Genomic DNA, 22,194 nt, shown 5'->3' with positions numbered 1-22,194 from the left:
TCATGTCTTTAGAATCTTCCCATTATTTTTTTTTCAAGGATAAAATGAATATTCATTATTTATATCTCTGTATCTGACACCCAACCTGTTTTCAAACCCGAAGAATTATTCCATGACTTCTTAGTGTATGTGTACTTCTATAACACCTCCTTAGAGACTGTCTCAGAGAAAAGGTCAGGCCATATTACCATTAACACACCCTCTTCTTACAAAATTCCTGCATGTACTATATAGCTTCATCTAGATTCTGGGCAAAAGCATTCCAGTTGTAGAAAAAGGTCAATGGAGTGAGCTACTTTTGTGCTAGGTCCCAGTTGTAGGAAGTCAGATGGCAAAAGGGCCCCCACAATATCCAACACTAGACCACAATGTAATTCACAAGTGACTGAAAAATGTATGAAATCAAAGATCCCACTCTGCTTATTGATTTCTTTATGAAAAAAGTATTTAATTTAGTAGAATAAAACACTGCCTCAAAACATCTTTTTAAATAAGGCTCTTTTCCTATGTGAGGAAGTAAAGGGAAGAGAAAAGAGAAAAGGAAGTCTAAAGACTTCCTGGATTCAGTTGCTTCTACTACTAATATAGTACAGTGGTTCTCAAAATTTCTTGTTCCATGAATGATTTTTCAATGACAACATGTGAACTTCCAGAGTAACTTAATACACTATTCATAATACTCTTTTAGAATTATTCATTAATGCTTATAATACCTATAATCATAACTTTTATCTCTAAAAGATTCCAAATAAAAATTTATAGTATATAATTATAAATATAAATTCTTATTCTACTTAAAAGCACTAAAACTCTAAATATAAATTATTAACTCTAATTATAAAATAATTATGAATATTTTATGTGAGGCATTTTGTAAGAATAAAAAGTAATGCAACAAGAACTTACCTTTTTACTATTATCTGCAAGACTTCATAATATATATTATTTTAACAAAATAACATTTTTTAAAGCAATTGGGGTTAAGTAACTTGCTCAAGGTAACACAGCCAGTTGTTTTTGGGTGTGGTGCTAAGTATCAGAGCCCGGATTTGATCCCAGGTCATCCTGACTCTGGGGCCCGTGCTCTTACTCGCTGTGCTACCTGGCCACTCCAACAAAATAACATTTTAACAAAATAAGTTACAACTTGAAAGATGTTCAACATAACATAAGAATCACTGTAAGTTAATTTGAATGTTATACTTTTTTTATTTGAGAAAAGTTTTGCTGCACAAACACAGTCTTAAATTTTGTTCCACATCAAGTTTATTAGGCATCTAGGTAGCACACATTAGATAGTGTGCTGGACTTGGAATCAGAAAGATTCATATTCCTGAATTAAAATCTGACCTCAGATACTTACTAGCTGTGTGACCCTGGAAAAGTCACTTTACCCTGTTTGCCTCAGTTTCCTCACCTGTAAAATGAGCTGAAGAGGGCAATGGCAAGCCACTCCAGCATCTTTCTCAAGAAAACCCCAAATGGGGCCATGAAGAGTCAATGCAACTGAACAAAAGCAATTTTATTTCTGTACTTTCATTTAAAACAAGAATAAATTGAAAATGCTTTTTCATGCAAATAATGTGGTGGAGAATGGCAACAGAATTTTTATATCATCCCTTCCTGAGAGATAGAAATTCATTTTTAAAAATGTAACTATCTAACTATTAAATGAAAATATATAGTTAATTATAATATAAAATATTTATTTTTCTGTTGGCTAATGACATTTACTATATGGAACCAGAGGTATAAAATACATGACGTACAACACTACCAAGTGTTCACTGAGACAGATTAAAATATAATTGTGAAATACTTTTTAAAAAAATCAATAAAAATATAATAGAACAAAAGCAATGCTAATTTATGCTTTTCTAAGTTAATGTGGGCCCACAAAATCCATATGTCTGGTTTAATGGGTTCCATTTCTTTTTGAGTTTGACACCAGTTGTACTAAATGATAAATGCAATTAAAGTACAATTACATACATCACTTTGTTTTTTTTTAACAGGGTAACATTTATAATCCCTTTAGGGATCACTTTCTTCTCTTCCACCACTGCAATATTGGCTATGTTCTCACAGAAACACTACTGAATGATGATAAGTATTGTTGAACAATTAATTTGAGAATCCATTCATTCAATTTCTCTTTCTACGATGAGGTTGTTTAGATTCTCTACTTCTTGCTATGTTTACCAATATTTAACTATGTCATGTTTTGTTTTGTTTTCATGCAACTGGTTATGAGAATATTTTCTGATAATATTAATTTCTTTTCTATCTGGCAATTTGGTTTTTCTCCTTTAAAAAAAATCCAATTAGTTCTGGGAGCCAAGATGCTGGAGTAAGCAGCAAATCACTGTAACTCTCCAATATTCACCTCCAAACAACTATAAAATAGTACCCCAAAACAAACCCTGGAATAGCAGAACCAGCAAAAAAAAAAAAAGATGGAATGAAACAAAACTTTGAAACTTGGAAGATTGACAGGAAAGGTCTTTTTTATTTTTTGCTTTTTGGAGGGCAATTGGGGTTAAGTGACTTGCCCAAGGTCACACAGCTAGTTTTTGTGTTAAGTGCCTGGGACTGGATCTGAACCCAGGTCCTCCTGACTCCAGGACTGGTGCTCTATTCACTGTGCCAACTAGCCACCCCTAGAAATGTCTTTCTTTCCTGGGTAAAAGGTGAGAGCAGTCTAGGACAAGAACCCAGAAAAACAGCAGTAAGTCCCACCTCAGTATACCAATGTTTAGTTCTGAGCCCCAGTGAGGTGGAACAGGCAAACACCAACACCAAGACCCACCCACAAGCCTCAGCATAGCCAGGGAAACATGCAGATTTCAGTTCTAAGAACCACAGCATGCTTCAGTTTAGCCCTGGGAAAACAGGCAGCCTCTAGTGGCCAGACTGCCATGTGTGTCAATGTATCATGGGTAAACTTAGAAACACCCCACCAGCCTCAGCACACATCAGATACCAGCACTAGGAACCCTGCTCAGCATCAGGTAAACTGCCAGATCCCTATGGCCTTCAGCAGCACCAGTCACACCCCTCACCTCACCTCCTCAGCAGAGCACCAGATACAAGGCTTCCCCATAGGCCCCAGCAACATCACCAAAACAGCAGGTAGAATGCCAGTGTCTGCAACCCACAGCACAAGAAACCTGAGACAGTGTCCCTCCCACCCAGTGTAGCAGCAAGCACCCCAGCATCCCCAGGATGGCTGCCAACACAGGTTCTTAGATCTGCTTTGTTAAAGGAAAGCAACTCAAAATGGGTTAAAAAGCTTACTTTAATCAGTCAAATATAATCATTTACCTAGTTCAGGGGGAAAAGGTCAGTACCCAGAACTTCAGAGTACACAGACAGAATTATCAAGACAGAGAAACAGATCAAGTAGACAGGTTTCCAAACTGTCCAACAGTTACATCCATACCAAATCAACATCTGGGTTTTTCAAAGCTGGGGGGCTCTCAACAATGGCTTCCCAGAGTCTCATCTGATCAAATCACAAAACACTTCTCAAAGTGAGCCCCAAAGCAAAGCCTCACATCAAGGATTATATAGCCTTCTCCTGGGTCAGAGAATGTAACCACCCTCTTGACCCACTGCCCAATCACACAGCATCAAGGTGTGGGCATTCCTGAAAACCAAGCCTCCTGCCACAGGCTCCATGTGACAACATTCAGCCTATTAGGAGGCAGAGTATGTTTTCAAATCAAGGAAGGCTCTCAGAGTCTCTTAAGCCTATCAAAGAGCCTAAGGGCAGGGAAGATATTTAAATTTGCATTTCCATTACACCCAAAAACAGAGCCCAAATTTAAAAGAAGGGGGAAAGACCAAAAAAGATGAGATAAAAATGTAAGTTGATCATAAATAGTTATTGTGGTGACAGGAAAGATCAGGATATTAACTCACAAGAGGATAACAATGTTAAAACACCCATGGGCAAAACCATAAACAAAAATGGGAAGTGGCCTCAAGCCTAAAAAGCCTTCATGGAAAAGCTCAAAAGGGAATTGAAAAATCATCCAGGAGAAGTATAAGAACAATTGGGAAAAGAAATGTGAGAGATGCAAGAGAATTAAGGAAAAAGTGTCAACAGCTTAGAAAAAGGAAAGAAATGGTTTAAAAGTTAAATTGGTCAAATGGAAAAGGAGATACAAAAATATACTGAAGTAAACAATTCCTTAAAAATACAATTGGTCAAATAGAAAAGAAAGTACAAAAACTAACTGAAGAAAACAATTCCTTTAAAGTTAGAATTAGGTAAGTGGGACCTACCGTGTTTCCCCAATAATAAGACCTATCCCGAAAATAAGCCCTCCCCTTACTGTGTAAGATTCCTCTAAAATAAGCCCTCCCCCGAAAATAAGCCCTATTGAGATTGCTACTGTAGTGAAGGTGATCCCCTGCACTACACGCTACATTACGGTACCCTCTGTATGCACCGTCTCCCCCCCAACCTGGGTGAAATGCATGCCGTGCTCCGAGCTGCATCCAATCAGAGCTGCAGCAGTGAGTGCGTCATCCTGTTCTTCCCCAGTGATTTGCTTGCTGGCGCCATTGAGAGCAGTGCTGCAGAGGAGAGCTGAGGCAGGACAACATAAAAACCCAGTATGTAAGTGGGAGTGAGGGGGCATGATGGAAGATAAAAAGGGCATGATGGAGGAAAAAAGAACTCAGGGGGCATGATGGAGTGACAAGAAGGACTGATGGTCATAATTTTATTATTCTGTCTGTTTTGACCCCCAGACATGAGTACAAAAAGGAAGAGCTATACTGTTGAGTATAAGAAAGCAATTTAGAGGAGTCACATGTCATTGCTGTCAATGTTCATTAAAATAAGCCCTCCACTGAAAATAAGCCCTCTTGTGTTTTTCTGTCCAAAAAAAATAATAAGACAGTGTCTTATTATTGAGGAAACATGGTAATGATGCTGAGGCATGAAGAATCAATCAAATAAATTCAAAGTAATGATAGAAAAAAATGTAAAATAACTCATGGGAAAGACAACTGACCTGGAAAATAGATCCAGGAGAGACAATTTCAGAATCGTTGGACTACCTGAAAGTCATAATCAAAAGGAGAGCCTGGACAGCATCTTTCAAGAAATTATCAAGGAAAACTGCCCCAAAACCCTGCAACCAAAACACAAAACAGGTATTGGAAGAATCCACCAATCATTTTAGGAAAGTGATCTCAAAATAAACACCCCAAAGAACATTATAACCAATATTCAGAACCAAGAGGTCAAGGAAAAAGTAGCCCAAGTGGACAAAAAAGAATTAAAATATCAAGAAAAAACAATCAGGATTACACAGGATTTAGCAGCTATAACATTAAAAGATGAGGTCATGGAACATGAAATTCCAGAAGCCAACAGAGATACAACTACAACCAAGAATCAGTTACCTGCCAAAATTAAGCATAAAACATCAAGGGAAAAAATAGATATGCAATGAAATAGAAGTATTTCAAGCTTTCATAAGAAGACCAGAATTAAACCAAAAATTTGATTTCCAATATCAAAACAAGAGAAGCATAAACAGGTAAAAAAGGGGAAAGACAACATAAAGATTCAGTAGAGCTAAACCATTTACATCCCTACATGGGAAGATGATACTTGTAATTCTTAAAAATCATAACACTAATAGTACAGCTAGAAAGCATATAGATAGAGGGTATGTGTGTAAGGTGAATTTGAGGAAATGACATAAAAAGAATTATGGGATGAAAAAGAGGAATACACTGGGTGCAGATGGAAGGGAGAGGTAGAATGGGGTAAATTATTTCACATGAAGAGGCACAGAACATGTATTACAGTGGAGTGAAGGATGGGGTGGTGGGCAGTAGGCATGGTTTGAACCTTACTCTCATCAGTATTAGCTCAAAGAATAATATACACAATAAGTAGAATATACAAAACTATTTTACCTGATAGGAATGTAGAAGGGGAGGAGATTAAGTGAAGCTTGGAGGAGAAGGGTAAGTGAGAGAAGGGAAGGCAGATCAAGTAAGGTGGTAGATAGAAGCAAAATACCTGTGAAGAGGGAAAGGGTGAAAGGAGAGAAAGCACAAATAAGAAAAAAGTAGAATGGAGGGAAATACAGTTAGTAATCATAAGTGTGAATGGGATGAAATTTTCCATAAAATGGAAGTGGGTAGCAAAGTGAATCAAAAAGAAGAATCCTACAATAAGTTGTTTAAAAGAAACCTACTTAAAGCAAAGAGACACACAATGCATAAAGGTAAGGGGCTAGAAAAGAATATATCATGCTTTATTTGAAGTAAAAAAAAAAAGTAGGGGTAGCAATCCTGATATCAGACAAAGTAAAAGCAAAAATAAACCTAATTAAAAGAGATAAGAAAGGAAACGGCATCTCCCTAAAAAGTAAAATGAAGTGATAACAATACTAAACATATACACCAAGTGAAATAGCATTCAAATTCTTAACGGAGAAGTTGAGTGAGTTACAGGAAGAAATAGATATTAAAACTATGCTGGGGTGGGGGGGGTCTCAGCTGTCCTCTTTCAAAACTTGCTAAGTCCTACCAAAAAATGAAGAAGAAAGAAACTAAAATGACAAATAGAATAGTAGAAAAATTAGATATGACAGACCTTTGGGAAAAAACTGAATGGAAACAGAAAGGAATATACCTTTTTCTCAGTAGCACATGGAACCTACACAAAAAATTGACCATGTATTGGACATAAAAAGCAACAAATCAAATGTGAAAAGGCAGATATGTCAAATGTATTCTTTTTGGATCATAGTGCAATAAAAATTACATTCAACAAAGAACAATGGAAAGGTGGATTAAAATTAATTGAAAACTAATCTAATCTTACATAATAAGTAGGTCAAAGAACAAATCATTGAAAAATAAATAATTTCATTAAAGAGAATGACAACAAGAAAACATAGCAAAATTTATGGGATGCAGCAAAAGCAGTACTTATGAGATAGGCTTATTGGTCTAAGTTCTTACATCAACAAAAGAGAAAAAGAACAGATCAATTAATTGGACATGCAACTAAAAATGTTAGAAAAAGAATAAACTAAAAATTCCCAAATGAGCAATAAATTAAAAATTCTGAGCCTCAAAGTTACCATTCTTAACATTGAAAGTTAAAAAAAAAAGCTTTTGAATTCATAAATCTAGGACCTTGTTTTATGAAAAAAAAAAAGAAGATAATCAATTGTTAAGTTTGGTTAAAAAAAAGAAAAAACCAAATATCTAGTATCAAAAAAGTATGGAGTGAAACCACCACTAATGAAGAAGAAATTAAATCAATCACTAAGAAATATTTTGCCCAGTTATATGGTAATAAATCTGACAATCTGAGTGAAATCAAAGAATGTTTACAAATATATAATTTACACAGATCAGGAAAGAGAATGCCAAAATAATCCCATTTAGAAAAAGTAATTGAACAAGACATTAATGAACTCCCTAAGAAAAAAACCCCAGGGCTACATGGGTTCACAAGTGAATGCTACCAAACATTTAAGGAACAATTAATTCCAATATTATATAAATTATTTGGAAAAACAGGAGGAGAGAAGTCATATATGACATAAATATGTTGCTGATACCTAAACCAGGGAGAACTAAAACAGAAAAAGAAAATAGACCAACTTTGCTAATGAATACCAATGAAAAATTTTTAACAAAATATTAGCACGGCAATTATAGCAAAATATTCACAAGGATTATACACTATGGCCAAGTGGGATTTATACCAGGAATGCAATGTTGGTTCAATATTAGTAAAGCTATCAACATAATTGACCATATCAATAACAAAAAACAACACAAATCAAATAATTTTCTCAATAGATGCTGAAAAAGATTTTGACAAAATGCAATACCCATTCCTATAAAAAATACTAAAGATTATAGGAATAAATGGAGCATTTTTTTTTCATTTTTCAAATGCTTTATTAAATTCTGGTTTACATCATTAACCAGATTTTGAGTTACAAATTTTAGCCCCATTGTTCCCCTACCCACCACCCCCAAATAGCAATCCCACAGGATATCCCCTCCTCCAATCTGCTCTCTCTCATATCTTCTCCCATACCCCCTTTGACTTTTCCAGTAGGGCATGATGGATCTCTATGCCCCAGTGCGTGTATATCTTATTGCCCAATTACATGTAAAATAGGATATATATAATTTTAAACATTTTATTTTAAAATTTTGAATTCCAGATTCATTACCTTCCCCCCTTATCACCCATGCTTACTGGGAAAATAAGCAGTTCAGTATAGGTTGGACATGTGTAATTAATGCAAAACATGAACATAGTAGATGTATTGTAAAAGACTGACTGTAATGCCCTGCCTCCTATCCCACCTCCCACTTGTTCTATTCTCTAATTTGATCCCATCCCTTTTCAAAAGGAGTGCTTCCAACTTCCTTCCTGTAATATAATGTCAAGGAAAGGCAACTTCCCAAGGTTCAAAATACCAGCATAGGTGCTCTCCATTTTATTCAGTGACAAACCAAGAACAGAGAAGATCAAAACATGACATCATTCAAAATACAGCATTTACTAAGTGTGATTAAATAATCTCCAAGTACTACCCCACCCCAGGACCTTCCAATCATTCAAACAATTACAAAGTCCCTGTTCTAAATACTACTCCACCCCTAGGCTGTACCTTCATTTGGTCCATCACAAAACCCCTCTTCTCAAATGGAGATTAGTTTCCAAACATAAGTAAAGTACCTTCATTTGTTCAATCACAGAGCACAAAAAGGTCAAAAGTTCCCCACCCCTGGATCACAATTGAATCTACCCCAGAGTTACATCTTGACTCCGCCCAATGGAGCATTCCTTAAAATGATAAGTAGTGTCTATCTAAAACCATCAGCAGGCATTATCTGTAATTGGTATAAGTTAGAAGCCTTCCCAGTAAGATCAGGGGTGAAGCAAGGATGTCCATTATTATCACTATTATTCATTATAGTACTAGAAATGTTAGCTATACCAATAAGAGAAGAAAAAAATGAAGGATTTAGAATAGTGAAGGAGGAAACAAAACTATCACTCTTTGCAGATGATATGATGGCATACATAAAGGATCAACTAAAGCATTACTTGAAACAACAACTTTAGCAAAGTTGCAGGATATAAGATAAACCCACATAAATCAGCAGCATTTCTTTATATGACCAATAAAACCCAGCAGCAAGAAATAGAGAAATTTCATTTAAAATTGCCATAAACAACATAAAATACTAGTGTTCTGCCTGCCAAGACAAACCCAGGAGCTATATAAACAAAACTAAAAATATTTTTTACGTGAATAAAGTCAAAGCTAAACAACTGGAAAAATCAGTTGCTCATGGGTAGTACAAACCAGTATAATTAAAATGACAATTCTACCTAAGTTAATTTATGTATTCAGTGTCATATCAATCAAAGTACCAAAATATTATTTCATAGAGCTAGAAAAAATAACAAAAAATTCATCTGGAAGAACAAAAGGTCAAGATTATAAAGGTAATTAATGAAAAAATATAAAGAAGGCAGCCTAACAATACCAGATCTCAAATTTCATTATAAAACAGTAATTATCAAAACTATGTGGTTCAGGCTAAAAACTAGAGTGGTGTAATAGATTAGGTAAATAAGAGACAGTAGGCAATGATCATAGTAGCCTAGTATTTGATAAATTCAAAACCCCAGCTTTGGGGATAAAAACTCACTATTTGACAAAAACTGCTGGGAAAACTGGAAAAAATAAGACACAAACTAGGTATAGACCAGCATCTCACACTGTATACCAAGATAAGTAGAAATGCATACATGATTTAGACATAAAAGGTAGAATCATAAGCAAATTAGAAGAGCAAGGAATAGTCTCCCTGTCAGATTAATGCAGAATGGAAGAATTCATGACCAAATGAGAGATAGAGAGCATTATAAATATAAAGTAGATAATTTTGATTATATTAAAATAAAAGGCTTTTTTACAAGCACAACCAATACAATCATGATTAGCAGGAAAGCAGAAAGTTGGGAAACAACCTTTACAACAAGTATCTCTAATAAAGTTCTCATTTATAAAATATGTAGATAACTGAGTCAAATTTATAAGGATACAAGCCATTCCTCGATGGATAAATGGTCAAAGGATATGAATAGGCAGTTTTCAGTTGAAGAAATCAAAGCTATCTATAGGCATATGAAGGAAGGTTCTAAATCACTTTTTATTAGAAAAATGAAAATTAAAGCAACTCTGAGGTAATATCTCACTGCTATCAGATTAGTGAACATGACAAAAAAGGAAAATCATAAATGTTGTACAGTATGTGGGAAAATTTGGACACTAATGCATTGTTGGTGAAGTTGAGAATGGATCCAACCTTTTTGGAGAGCAATTTGGAATTATTCCCAAAGGGCAACCAAGCTATGCATACCCTTTGATCCATCAATACAACTATCAGGATCCCAGAGAGATCACTAAAAAGGGAAAAGGACCTACATATGCAAAAATATTTATAACAGCTCTTTTTATGATAGCAAAATACTGTACACTGAGGGGATACTCATCAATTGGGGAATGACCAAACAAGCTGTGGTATATGAATGTAATGGAATACTATTGTGTAATAAGAAATGATGAACAGGTAAATTTCAGAAAAACCTGGAACAACTTGTACAAATTGATGGAAAGTGAAATGAACAGAACCAAGCAAATCATTGTACTCAGTATCAGCAAAATTGTGTGATGACTAACTATGAATGACTCAACTCTTCTCAGCAACATAATGATCCAAGACAAGTACAAAGGACTAAGGAAGAAAAATGCTATCCATACCCAGATAAAGAACTGATGGACTCTGAATGCAGATTGAAATATATTTTTAATTGCTTTATTATTTTTCATATTTTTTTCTTTTGATCTGTTTCTTATTTCTGAATTGTGACTAATAAGGAAATGTTTTACATAAAAACATATGTATAGCCTATAACAAAATGCATACAAGTTTGAGTAGAGGGGAAGACAGGGAACAAGGGAGAGAGGGAGAAAAATTTGGAACTCTAAATCTTATAAAAGTGAATGTTAAAAATTGTCTTGACATAAATTGGAAAAACATAAAATACTATTAAAAGTCAAATAATTTACTTTTCACTTTAAAAAACAACTGTATCAATCATCACCATAGTCTTTTTTAATTTGATTTTCTAGATTTCTATTTTAGTGTTTTTTAGGAAATTATTAGTTATTCTAGGGTTTTAGCTATATGCCCAATTCATTGTTCTTATTTCTATTTCTCTCCTTTCCTGTATTTAGAGATAATAAATTTCCCCTAATGACTGATTTAGATACATCCTAAATATTTTTGTACCCAGTCTTAATGATATTATTTTTTCTTCCCCATAATTATTTATTATATCTTAGATTCATTCTTTCACCTGTCCATTTTTAAGATGATATTATTTAGTTTCCATTTAGTTCTGGTCTGTTATTAATATTTTCCTTGTTGACCAGTTTTATTGAACTTTAGTCTATGAAGGATGTTTTTAATATTTCCAAATTTCTGCATTTTATTTTTGTCTTCTTCATATATTAATACATGGTAAATTTTTGTATAGATACTATGCAATGGATTAGAATTTTTTGCTTGGTTCCAGACAGAAGAATTAGGGTTGAAGTGTGGAAGACAATTAGGAAGACAAAAATCATTGCAAGGAAAACATTTCTAATAATTTAAGTTATTCAAAAAAGAATAAGCAGTTTTGGTACGTAGTGATTTCCCCTCACTAGATGAGACTTCAAACATTACCATTTGGCAGGAATTGTATGGAGAGAATTCTCATTAAGATAAAAATAGGAATATAAGTACTCTTTGGACATGTACAACCCCAGAAGTCTATGACCCTTTGAATTCCAAACAACAGAATGAACTATGTTAGCCCACAAGCCCAAGACTTTTCTAATAGTCCCTGGTACATGGCACTCAGTTAATGAACTCAGTGTTCTGTTTCTATGGAACCTTAATTGGTTGGCATAGATCACTAACACTCTCCTACCATAAAAGCTCGTTACATACCCTGTCTGCAATCACTCTGCTTCCCTTGGGAAATAATTCCCCACAGGTGTTCTGGCAAAGTATAGATATTCTTTGCATTTGGACACACTTTTCTATGGTTTGTGATGGCCATGAATTTCCACCTGTGTTATTGTTGATTATTGCTTAGTTTATGCTTTTTCATATTGTTCTTTACCATTTTATGTATGTGACCTTTCTCCTCTGCTTGATCATTTACAGTGTTGTGTTAATTACTTGGGACAAAGTAAAATATTTATCCTTACTGATGTAAAATAAACCTACGGTTTTTTACATCTTTAAGATGCTTTCAATATGCCATAGTAATTTCTTTAGTTAAAAGCAATATGTTTTACACAGTTCCATAATAAGTTCACAACACATATTCATCCTTGGATTCTTCTTCCAAAAACCACCTTTTATCACATTATCTATACTTTTGATAAACAATCCTTTTTTCCAAGTCTGGCCTATAAATATTGCCTATATTTTTCAGTGGTCTTTAAATCATGTGAATTCTCAGGCCACTAAAATATGTTGATCTCAAGTAGTGACAAAACAAACTCAATAAAGGCTCCCTAGACAGCTAGTATTCTTCCCAATATAGTCAACTGCATACTAGTCAGAGATTTACACCTAGATAGGACTTAGAGAACATTTAGTCTAGGATGGCTCTGGAAGTGTTTTGAAATCTAGTGCCTCTTCAGATGTCTTTAATGGATAAAATAAAATACATAGTATTAAAAATAAATAAATTATTTTGTAATGTAATTATCAAATTATGTTTTTTTTATTAAGTTCATGGATCCCAGGTTAAGGACTCCAATATACTCTGATCCCTTCCTTTTACATGTGAGGAAACATCCCAAGAGGTTTTGTGTGTGTGTGTGTGTGTGTGTGTTTTACTTATCCAATGTCATACATCTGGTAAATGGGAAGTCTAAGATTTAAGCCACAGTTCTTTGATTTCAAATTCAATTCTCTTTCCACTAAACCAGAACTTAGCAAAGGTATGTGAAGAGGCAAGGTAAGCCCCTCTGTGAGGAAACCAAGGCCCCAACTCAATATGACCTTTCTATTACCCTGATCTATTTGGGAACAGAGGATCCTGAGAACATAAGGCTGTTCCTCTCCTGGGACCCTGGTCCTTGAGAAGAGATATGATGACTGCCCAACTCCTGGAACTAGCCATTCCCAGGAGACATCACTCTTGGTGGGGAGGGCTTTTGAGGGGTTGCCCCCCCAGCCTCACACAAGATATGATGCTCACTAAAAAAACACCTGGCAGTATGCCCTCTTTGTTCTCAGCACTACTTAAACAGTAAGATTCACACCCCTAATTGGAATCTCACCCATGGAGGAGATGTGTTGCCTGGGAACCTCCTGTGTGAGACCCTGACAGCTGTACTGGGATTCCCCAGCTTGTGTGGTGAGGTGTAGGTGCTTCCCCGCATCAGTGATGATTGTAAATATGCATATATTTAGTTGCTCTTATTTTACTATTCCTAAGCCTTATACTCTGTTATCTCCAGTTTCCTTCCCATTCACCTCTATTCTAAATAAACTGTATTAGATCTTTTGAAGTGCCGAGTGTTCCATTCACAAATCCTGAACCTCCTTAATTGGACAGTATGGTACTTAGTAGGTACTAGTTGATTGTGATCATATCTCACTCATTAGCATGTATTATGTTTGTTTTTGTGAATGCAAAAACTGCAAATAAGTTGTAATATTACTCAGCACTCCAAAAGTTCCATGATTTTATTATTGTGGTTATTTCTTCTAGATGTTTCAATCCCATTCTGCCTTGTCAGTCTTCATGAGTTGCAATGGTCACAAATAGAGGAGAAAAACCTTCTACCTGGTAGGTAGACTTCTGGAAATCAGCCAAACTGGTTCACAGATGATAAATCTTAAGTCCATCACTAGGCCCATTTCTTAAGTCTTTTGAAGATGGAACCATACTTTGTATTTTACTGGCATACTTTTTGAAAACTCAGGGTCACCTCTACACAATAGTGAGACATTAGAATAAGACTTCAATTAATTGTATTTAATAATAAAGGCTTAAGAAAAACATAATTGGGAATGCAGATTTGCTGCCAAGATCAACCCATGCATTGCAAAGGTAAATAGAAATGAATTGAAAAATATTGACTATTTGGTATTCTATGTGCCACTGTTCCACTCCATCACAGTTTGAAGGAGAAGCTAATATAACCTTCTTCACTACTTTGATGAGTAGCTCATTGTTCCTGGCTTATGTACAGCTTTTAGACTACTATGGATTCTAAAATGTTGAGGGACATAGGCTTCAAGGTACAGTTACCCCTTTAATTCAGGCCCTCAGACTCACTGTCACAAATTCCTTTCATCTATCCTTTATCTTTCTGCTAAAATAATTTTTCTTTGGAGGGGGAAAGGTAGGGCGGTTGGGGTTAAGTGACTTGCCCAAGGTCAAATGGCTAGTTTTGTGTTAAGTGTCTGAGGCTGGATTTGAAGTCAGATCCTCCTGATTCCAGGGCTGGTGCTCTATTCACTGCAGCATCTAGCTGCCCTTAAAATAGTTTTCTCTAAGTGCAACTCTAACTATGTGTCTCCTACTCAACCAACTCCAGGAGCTTCCTGTTTCCTATAAAATAGTAAACAAAATCTGTTTATCTTTTAAATACTTTCACAACCTGAATTTTACCTATCTTTCCAACCCATTGGAAATTCCTTCTTTGCTTGTATGATCAAGCCAAACTGTCATCTTCTCTTTTCATCATCACTAACGTTGCATACTATATCTCTGGTCCCATGTCTGACTTCCTGGCCACTCACCTCAGGATCAATACTAGATCTCTTTTTCTATAGAATATCCATGTGTGTGGTTTCATTGTGCCCAAATCTGCTTCCTTGGCTTTTCAGTATTTGTACCCAGGTGTGGGCTAGAACCAGTTTGTTTAATTTTCAAAAGAAACACTTCCATCTCAGAAATAAGCAAACACTATAAATCAGAGTTTGATTTATTGTTTTGTTGATTTCTGTACTTAAAGTGAGGGCAAAAATATTAATAATACAGATTAATGTTAAAAGTATTTCATGGGCACATTTTTTTCCTTTAGAGAACTGTCTGTTACACATTTACCAGAACACCCCTGTTTATACCCCACTTAGGACTCTTAAGTAATTTATTTTTGCTCATAGCTATTTTTTACCTGGATTGATCTGACATGTTCAAAGTTGGTTGCTAAGTCTTCAATTTAGCATTTTGTCTTCAAAATAGTTGCACCCATTATTGTGCATATGAAGTCTAAATTCCATCAACAATTTAGCTTCAGTTGAGAATATCTATCTCAACTGTATAACCTCACAATGTTTTGCCCATTTATTTACTATGAGTTTACACTGTGTGTGCCTGAGTAATCTGACCTGTAGTAGAATACAAGAGACTAATTTCCCTTATTTTTATTTAAATTTTAACATCACCATCCTCAAATTGCTCACTTTGTCATGTTTACTTTTCCTCTACTCTTCAGTTTTAATTTAATTCAACAACCATTAAAGCTAACTTTGTGCTAGGCACTATACTTGATTCTGGAAATACAAAAAGATACTGCCTTCAGGAAGCTTTGATTCCACTAGAGAAATACAAAGTGTACACAGACATGTAAATATACAAAGTATATACAAAGTAAAATCAAAGTGTGTGGAGTATTAAGAACTTAGAGGAGATGCGGTAGCTAGGTGGTGGAGTGAATAGAGCATAGGCCCTGAAATCAAGAGGACCTTAGTTCAAATCCAGCCTCAGACACTTAACACACACACACACACACACACACACACACACACACACACACACACACAAAATAGCCATGTGACCTTGGGCAAGTCACTTAATCCCAATTGCCCTACCTTTCCCCCTTCAAACAGCAAAAAAAAAAAAAAAAGAAAGAACTTAGAGGAGGTGTAAGCTCCTATATCAGAGGCAGATTTTGAGCTGAGCATTCAATGGAACTGAGATTAAGAGGAAAAGATAAGGAGAGGGTACATTCCAGGCATGATGAGTAACCCATCTTAAGGTACAGAAACAAGAGATGGATTCTTGTTTCTTGGGCATAGCAAGTAAGTCAGTTTGACTGGAACATAGTACAGTTATCCCTTCCACATGATGACTTTCCCCATCATGGTTTAAATATATCATGGGTTGGGATAAGAAATTAAATGTGAATTTGGGAGGCATTTTATGGAAGCTACAGATGACACACAAAGGTCATCAGACAACACAGAAAAAGTTTTGAAACTCAGAAATGCATAAAATATATGTATAGTATTGCACAAAATCAATGTATTTTATGTTTTAATACCATAAAAATTCAGACTTCTTGTCTGCCAAGAAGGCCAGAAAATTTAACTTGATTTTTCCAGATTGTAGAAATGTGCCCTAAACCTTGATGTAGAAGATATATGCAAAGGGCAGTAATATACAATATAAATGTATGTGTATGCAAAGAGCAGTAATATACAATAAGAATAGAAAGATAAGCTAGAAGTTGTGAAGGTTTTTAAATGACAACAGACTTTGTATTTTATCTTAACAATAGTCACAGAAGCTTCTTGAACAGTAAAGTGTCGCTCTTCATCATTTCCAGAAACATTCATCTCTATGGATGAACCACCCAAATATAACTAATCTTGAATAATGTGAAAAGCTAAGTGGAGCCAAACCTGGTTAATACTTTAATAGGAGATGAATGGGGAATAATGGCTATTGTGGGCTTGAAAGGTAGTGTTTTTAGTAAATATAATATCAGACTTTAAATATAAAATATTTATATCTGAATCTTACCTCCGATGCTTAGATATGTGACACTGATCAAGTCACTTAACCTTTCTGAATCTCAGCTTTCTCATCTGTAAAATGTGGATATTGAACCTGATGACCCCTAATGTCTTTCCAACTTGATACCTATAATATTTCCTCCAGCTGATATTTAAAAGGTCATTTGGGAATACAACTATTATCCATTCTTTCCATTCCTATTTTCCATTTATTTTGATAATTTTTCAGGGTGTATACTATATTCAAAGTACCAAAACATACTTTTCAAAAGAAAAAGAAAAAAACCATTCTGATCAATTCTATTCCATGATTTATTTACACTCCAGAACATCTCTCCTGTCACACACAAACCCATATACATATGTTCACACATACAAACACACATATACACATACACACACTGTCACTCACTTTACTCTTTTGAACTCTTATCCATTTCTTTCTTTTTTTTTGTCAATAGACACTTAGGAAAAGAGCCCTATTGAAGCAGCTGGATTGTCTGCTGACAGACACTGTATGAATGCATTGATGATGTGTCAAATTGCAAATAGACCAGCTCTGTCTTTTTTGGAAATCTGTTTCATGGTGCTATAGCATAGCTCAAGATGTTCCAAATTAGACAAAAAGAGTCAAAAAAAAAAAGTGGCAGGCAGGCTGTGTTTTTTTTCTTAAGTATTATGAAGATTCTGTAAGAGTTTTATTTTTCAAACTCTAACTTGCAAAACCTTGATTTTTTTTTTTACTATGGATACATCTATGTTTGCAGCTTCTTTGTGTAAATTATGTCTTACCTGTCAAAATGCCAAATCCCTTTCTAAAGAGTTCCCATATTTCTACTTATTTCAATGTTTTCTATAGTCTAAAATATCTCTGACATTTTCAAATTCTACATCCCTCGGTTTATAAGCAAAACAGTTACAAACATCCAAAGAACAAGTCCATCTACACAAGAGACAATATGTCTGCTACATAAAAATACAGAAACTATTTTGGATGCTAAAGTTGAAGATGTGCAAGTCTGGGGAGCCCTTTGTCTCGAATCAGAATAGAAGAGTGAGCTATACTTGGCAAATCTCTACTTCTCATGCACATCACCTGGGGGTTTTTCTCACTGGGAATCATAAATTGGGATGCTGGTTCCAGTGATATTTTGACCAGTTTATGGAGAATGAGCAGGAATAATATTTCACTTTAATACCAGTCCTATTCTCCCTTTCTGTATTCCTTAACTGCCCAAGATAATTCAGTGAGCTGTACATACCTTCCTTAAGACAGATTTACGGCAGATCTCCATATTGGAAAATAGTCTTTTTGTTCAATACTCTTTATTGTGCTGGCAGTCCTATCGGTCCCAACCATTCCCTCCTTCTAGTGAACTTCAAGGATTTAAAGGTCTGTCCCTTGGAAGAGGGATCACACTCATTTAGTTTGGCTCGAGAGGGGAGACACAGCACAGAGCAGTGGATAAAACTCCCAAAGAGGCAATATTACTTTATATTTATACTTAGTATACTTTATACTCGCCCGCTGCATATAAGAAAGACTTACTAACAAACAGTGCTATTCAAAAGCGTAAATGGACCCTTCTATCAGGAAGTAGTTTCACAGTGATTTAATCAATAACTTCATTATGTGCCTACTATATGCCAAATGCCATCTATACTAAGTGTCTAAGTCTTTTAAAAAATCCTCCAAGTTAAAGCAGACCTGATTTATGGAGGTGAGGTAGGGTGGGAAGACCTTTGACCCACTCTTCCATTGTCCACATGCCCAGACCCTTCTGTCTCTCCAGTACTAGGGCACTGTGTTTCTGACTCTGGTCTTGCATGTGAACGACCTCTCCTCTCTGTCCAGCCCCTGAATGTCTTACCTTGCTCCATGTTCTTTCTTTTGATTCCAGCCAGGCCCTGATGTGGCTGACCCCAGCCTGCAATTTCTTCTCTGTCTCCAACCTCCATGGTTCCTTGAACCATGAGCTGTCCTCTTACCTCCATAGGAATGCAGTCTCCTTCTCTACCTCCCTTCCTTCCTTCCACACATCCACTGGTAAAATTGCATTGGTAAAAATTGCTTTACATAGACATCTTTGAAATGGCCCATTTATGTAAAGTGGAAATTGCATGCATGTAGAAATATGTGTGCACGTGAATTTATATATGTATATATGTCTTTCTATCCCCCACACATACATGTTTACACATGTATATGGATACACACTCATTAATGCACATATATGTATGTACATATACATATGTATCTTGTATATACCAAATATATACCCCCAAAAGTGTAAGTTATAGGGGAAGAAACTAGAGACAAAAGACACAAGAAAATCCTCATGTAGAGGTAGTGCTTCAACTATATTTAAAAGAAATTAAGGATTCTAAGAAGGAGAGGTGATAAAGGAGTATATACCAGGCATGAGGGACAACTTGTACCAAGGCACAGAGACAGAAGGTGGTGGGTCCTATGTGAAAAACAGCAAGAAGACTAGTTGGCTGGACAAGAAGATTTATTAAAGGAAAATATGTGATAAAACTTGAAGGTACATCAGAGCTAGATGGTAGTGAGATTTAAATGCCAAACAGAGGAGATTGCCTTTGATCTTAGAGCTAATAGAGCATGGCTTGAGTTTCATGAACAGGGTAGTGACATTTTGAAATCTGTCCTAAAGGAAAATCACGTTGGCAGCTGTGTTGAAGATAGATTGGAATGAGGAGATGCTTGAGGCAAAGGAACTGATTTAGAGGCAACTACAATAGTCTAGGCAAGAAGTGATTAGTATCTGAATTAGGATGTTGGTCATGCTAATAAAAAGAAGGAAACAAGCTATTGTATGGGTGGACATGATAAAGTTTAGGAAAGTGATTGTATATGTGAAACACTGTATAGATGAAATGGGGAATTTCAGAAAAGAGATGAGTTGATGGAGGGAGATAATGAGTTTTGTTTGGAAGGTGTTGAGTTTGAGCTACTGATAGGATATCGAGTTCAAAATACTAAGCCATTCTTGATATAGGACTAAATGTCAGGAAAGTCTAGGGTTGGATATGGTGATCTTGTATTCATTTGTATATAGATATTAATAATGTGTGATTGCTGAGGAGATCATCAAAAGAAAGAATATAGAAGAATAGAAAAAGTCAAAATATGAATATAGAGAAATATGAAAAATTATGTGAATTGATGCAAAGTAAAGTATAAAAGGTGGCTTGAAGATTAATAAAAAAAAAACAAAACATGAGATCATAGCATCTACTCTCATCACTTCCTGGCAAATAGGGAGAAGAAATGGAAGCAATGGCAGATTTCATATTCTTGGGCTCAAAGATCACTATAAATGGTGACTGCAGCTATGAAATTAAAAGATGGTTTCTCCATGGAAGGAAAGCTATGGCAAATCTGGACAGCATACTAAAGAGTAGAGACATCACGTTTCTGGCACAGGTTTTTCCTAGAAGATCTATCCAATACAATTGGAGGCTGTTTAGATCTTCATAACATTTTACAAGTACTTGTGCATTAACTATCTATTATCCCTAAAGGGTGTGTTCTGATACTGTTGCCTTACACCATTTCATATATACAAGGGATCCTTGGTACTATACCACAACCTACTTGTAGGCATTCATACATTGTTCCTCTGCCCTTCCAGTCCCTTGAAATTTTTAATCTTCTGATAACATAGTGCTCTATAATTTGCAAGTAAGGAGAATATCTGTGTGAACATGTACCGTGGCAGTAGAGAACATGTCAAGATCATAGAAGGCACTCCTTAATTTCCCAAATGCAAATGAACCTCTTTGCCTTGTCCTATTGAATTTTAGTCCCAGGCCACTATCCATCTGCAGTATAAGTCTGAGATATCTGTACCAATGGATGAAACGTGTCATTTCTGGTTAAGTACAGGGTGTCCCAAAAGTCTTAATGCTGTGTTATGCTTTAATATCTTAAAACAGCACTAAGATTTTAAGCTGTTAAAACATGAAACAGCATTAATATTTAGGGGACATGCTGTATTCTTCACCCATTTGTGGTTTTATTTTTCCCTGGGTGGATCCAGCAGCTGATCTATTTTGAATGGTTATAGATTTGAGGATGTCCTTTGGTATCCTGGGCAGCTGATGAAATCTGTACAAGGTTATCTAGGTTATCAAAGAAAATTGGAACAACCTTGCCAACAATGGTATAGAGAATTCCTATATCAAATGACATAATACTGTCGGTGCCAATGTCAATATCACTGCCTGGAACATAGTAGGTGCTTAATAAATATTTGTTTCTTTCTCTTTGGATTTCATTCAGGACAAAGTCCACATTCAGCAAATTCCTTAAGTCTCCTTGACTTTAGGCCTTGCTGGACATTGATAAAAAGAGAATTGTCAAACAAGGCTCTCTCTATGGTTGCATGTTTGAAGTAATCTTATGTGATTTTAACATGGTTATGGAAGCAATTTATTAGAGTCAAGACTTGAATGGTGGACTTTGATCTATTAAATTAAATGCTTTTAAACAATAATAAATCATATCATGGTATTATGTATGCACCTCTCAGCTAATTGCATTATTTTTATTAAATAAGCCAAAAGGAATCATTTATGAAAGACTTGCCTGCCGGTTTTTCATGTTTGTATTACTATTAGCAGTATTTTAAAATAGTAGTATACATGTCAAACTTTAATTGCACAGAATTGAAATCAATCTGTTCATAGGTTTCTGTTCTCTGGCTTACCCCCATAGTAAATCTGAGATTGTAAAGGCTTTAGGTAAGTAGAAAGAAGTTTAAGAAGTATAGTGCAGAGGACACAGTTATGAATTGCTTTTCTGTCTACCTGAAAGCATAAAAGTAACTGCAAATCGCTGAGGTACTCATAAAGGAAAACAAGTAACATTACACAAAATTCATCCAAAATTAGAAACATCTTCTGTAAGTATAAGCCTATATCCAGAGTGTTATCAAAACTATAGCCTAAGTCCTCTTTATTTAGACAAGGGCACAAAATAGTCTTACTCAAAGTCACAAAAAAGCACCAACTTCCCACTATGACCCAAGAAGAGGCATAATAGAATTATATGGTACTTGAAAATGCTGTTTCCCCATGCAGAAAGTAACTGGAGGTAGTCATTCAGAACCATTCAGTTTCATTTGGGGTAATGGAAGAGGGGAAGTGAGAATAGAAAGGAAGAAGGCAGATGACAAACTCACTACATAAACTGCCAGACAGAATCACTGCCTTTATCTAGGTGGCAAGGCATTTTCCTACAGTCTATGATTTGAAGAGCCAAAAAAT

Source organism: Petaurus breviceps, unplaced genomic scaffold (genome assembly GCF_028583685.1).
Source record: "Petaurus breviceps papuanus isolate PSGF00001 unplaced genomic scaffold, PetGlider_PUasm1.0 90784, whole genome shotgun sequence".
Classification (NCBI taxonomy): domain Eukaryota; kingdom Metazoa; phylum Chordata; class Mammalia; order Diprotodontia; family Petauridae; genus Petaurus; species Petaurus breviceps.
This window is presented reverse-complemented; position numbering follows the sequence as displayed.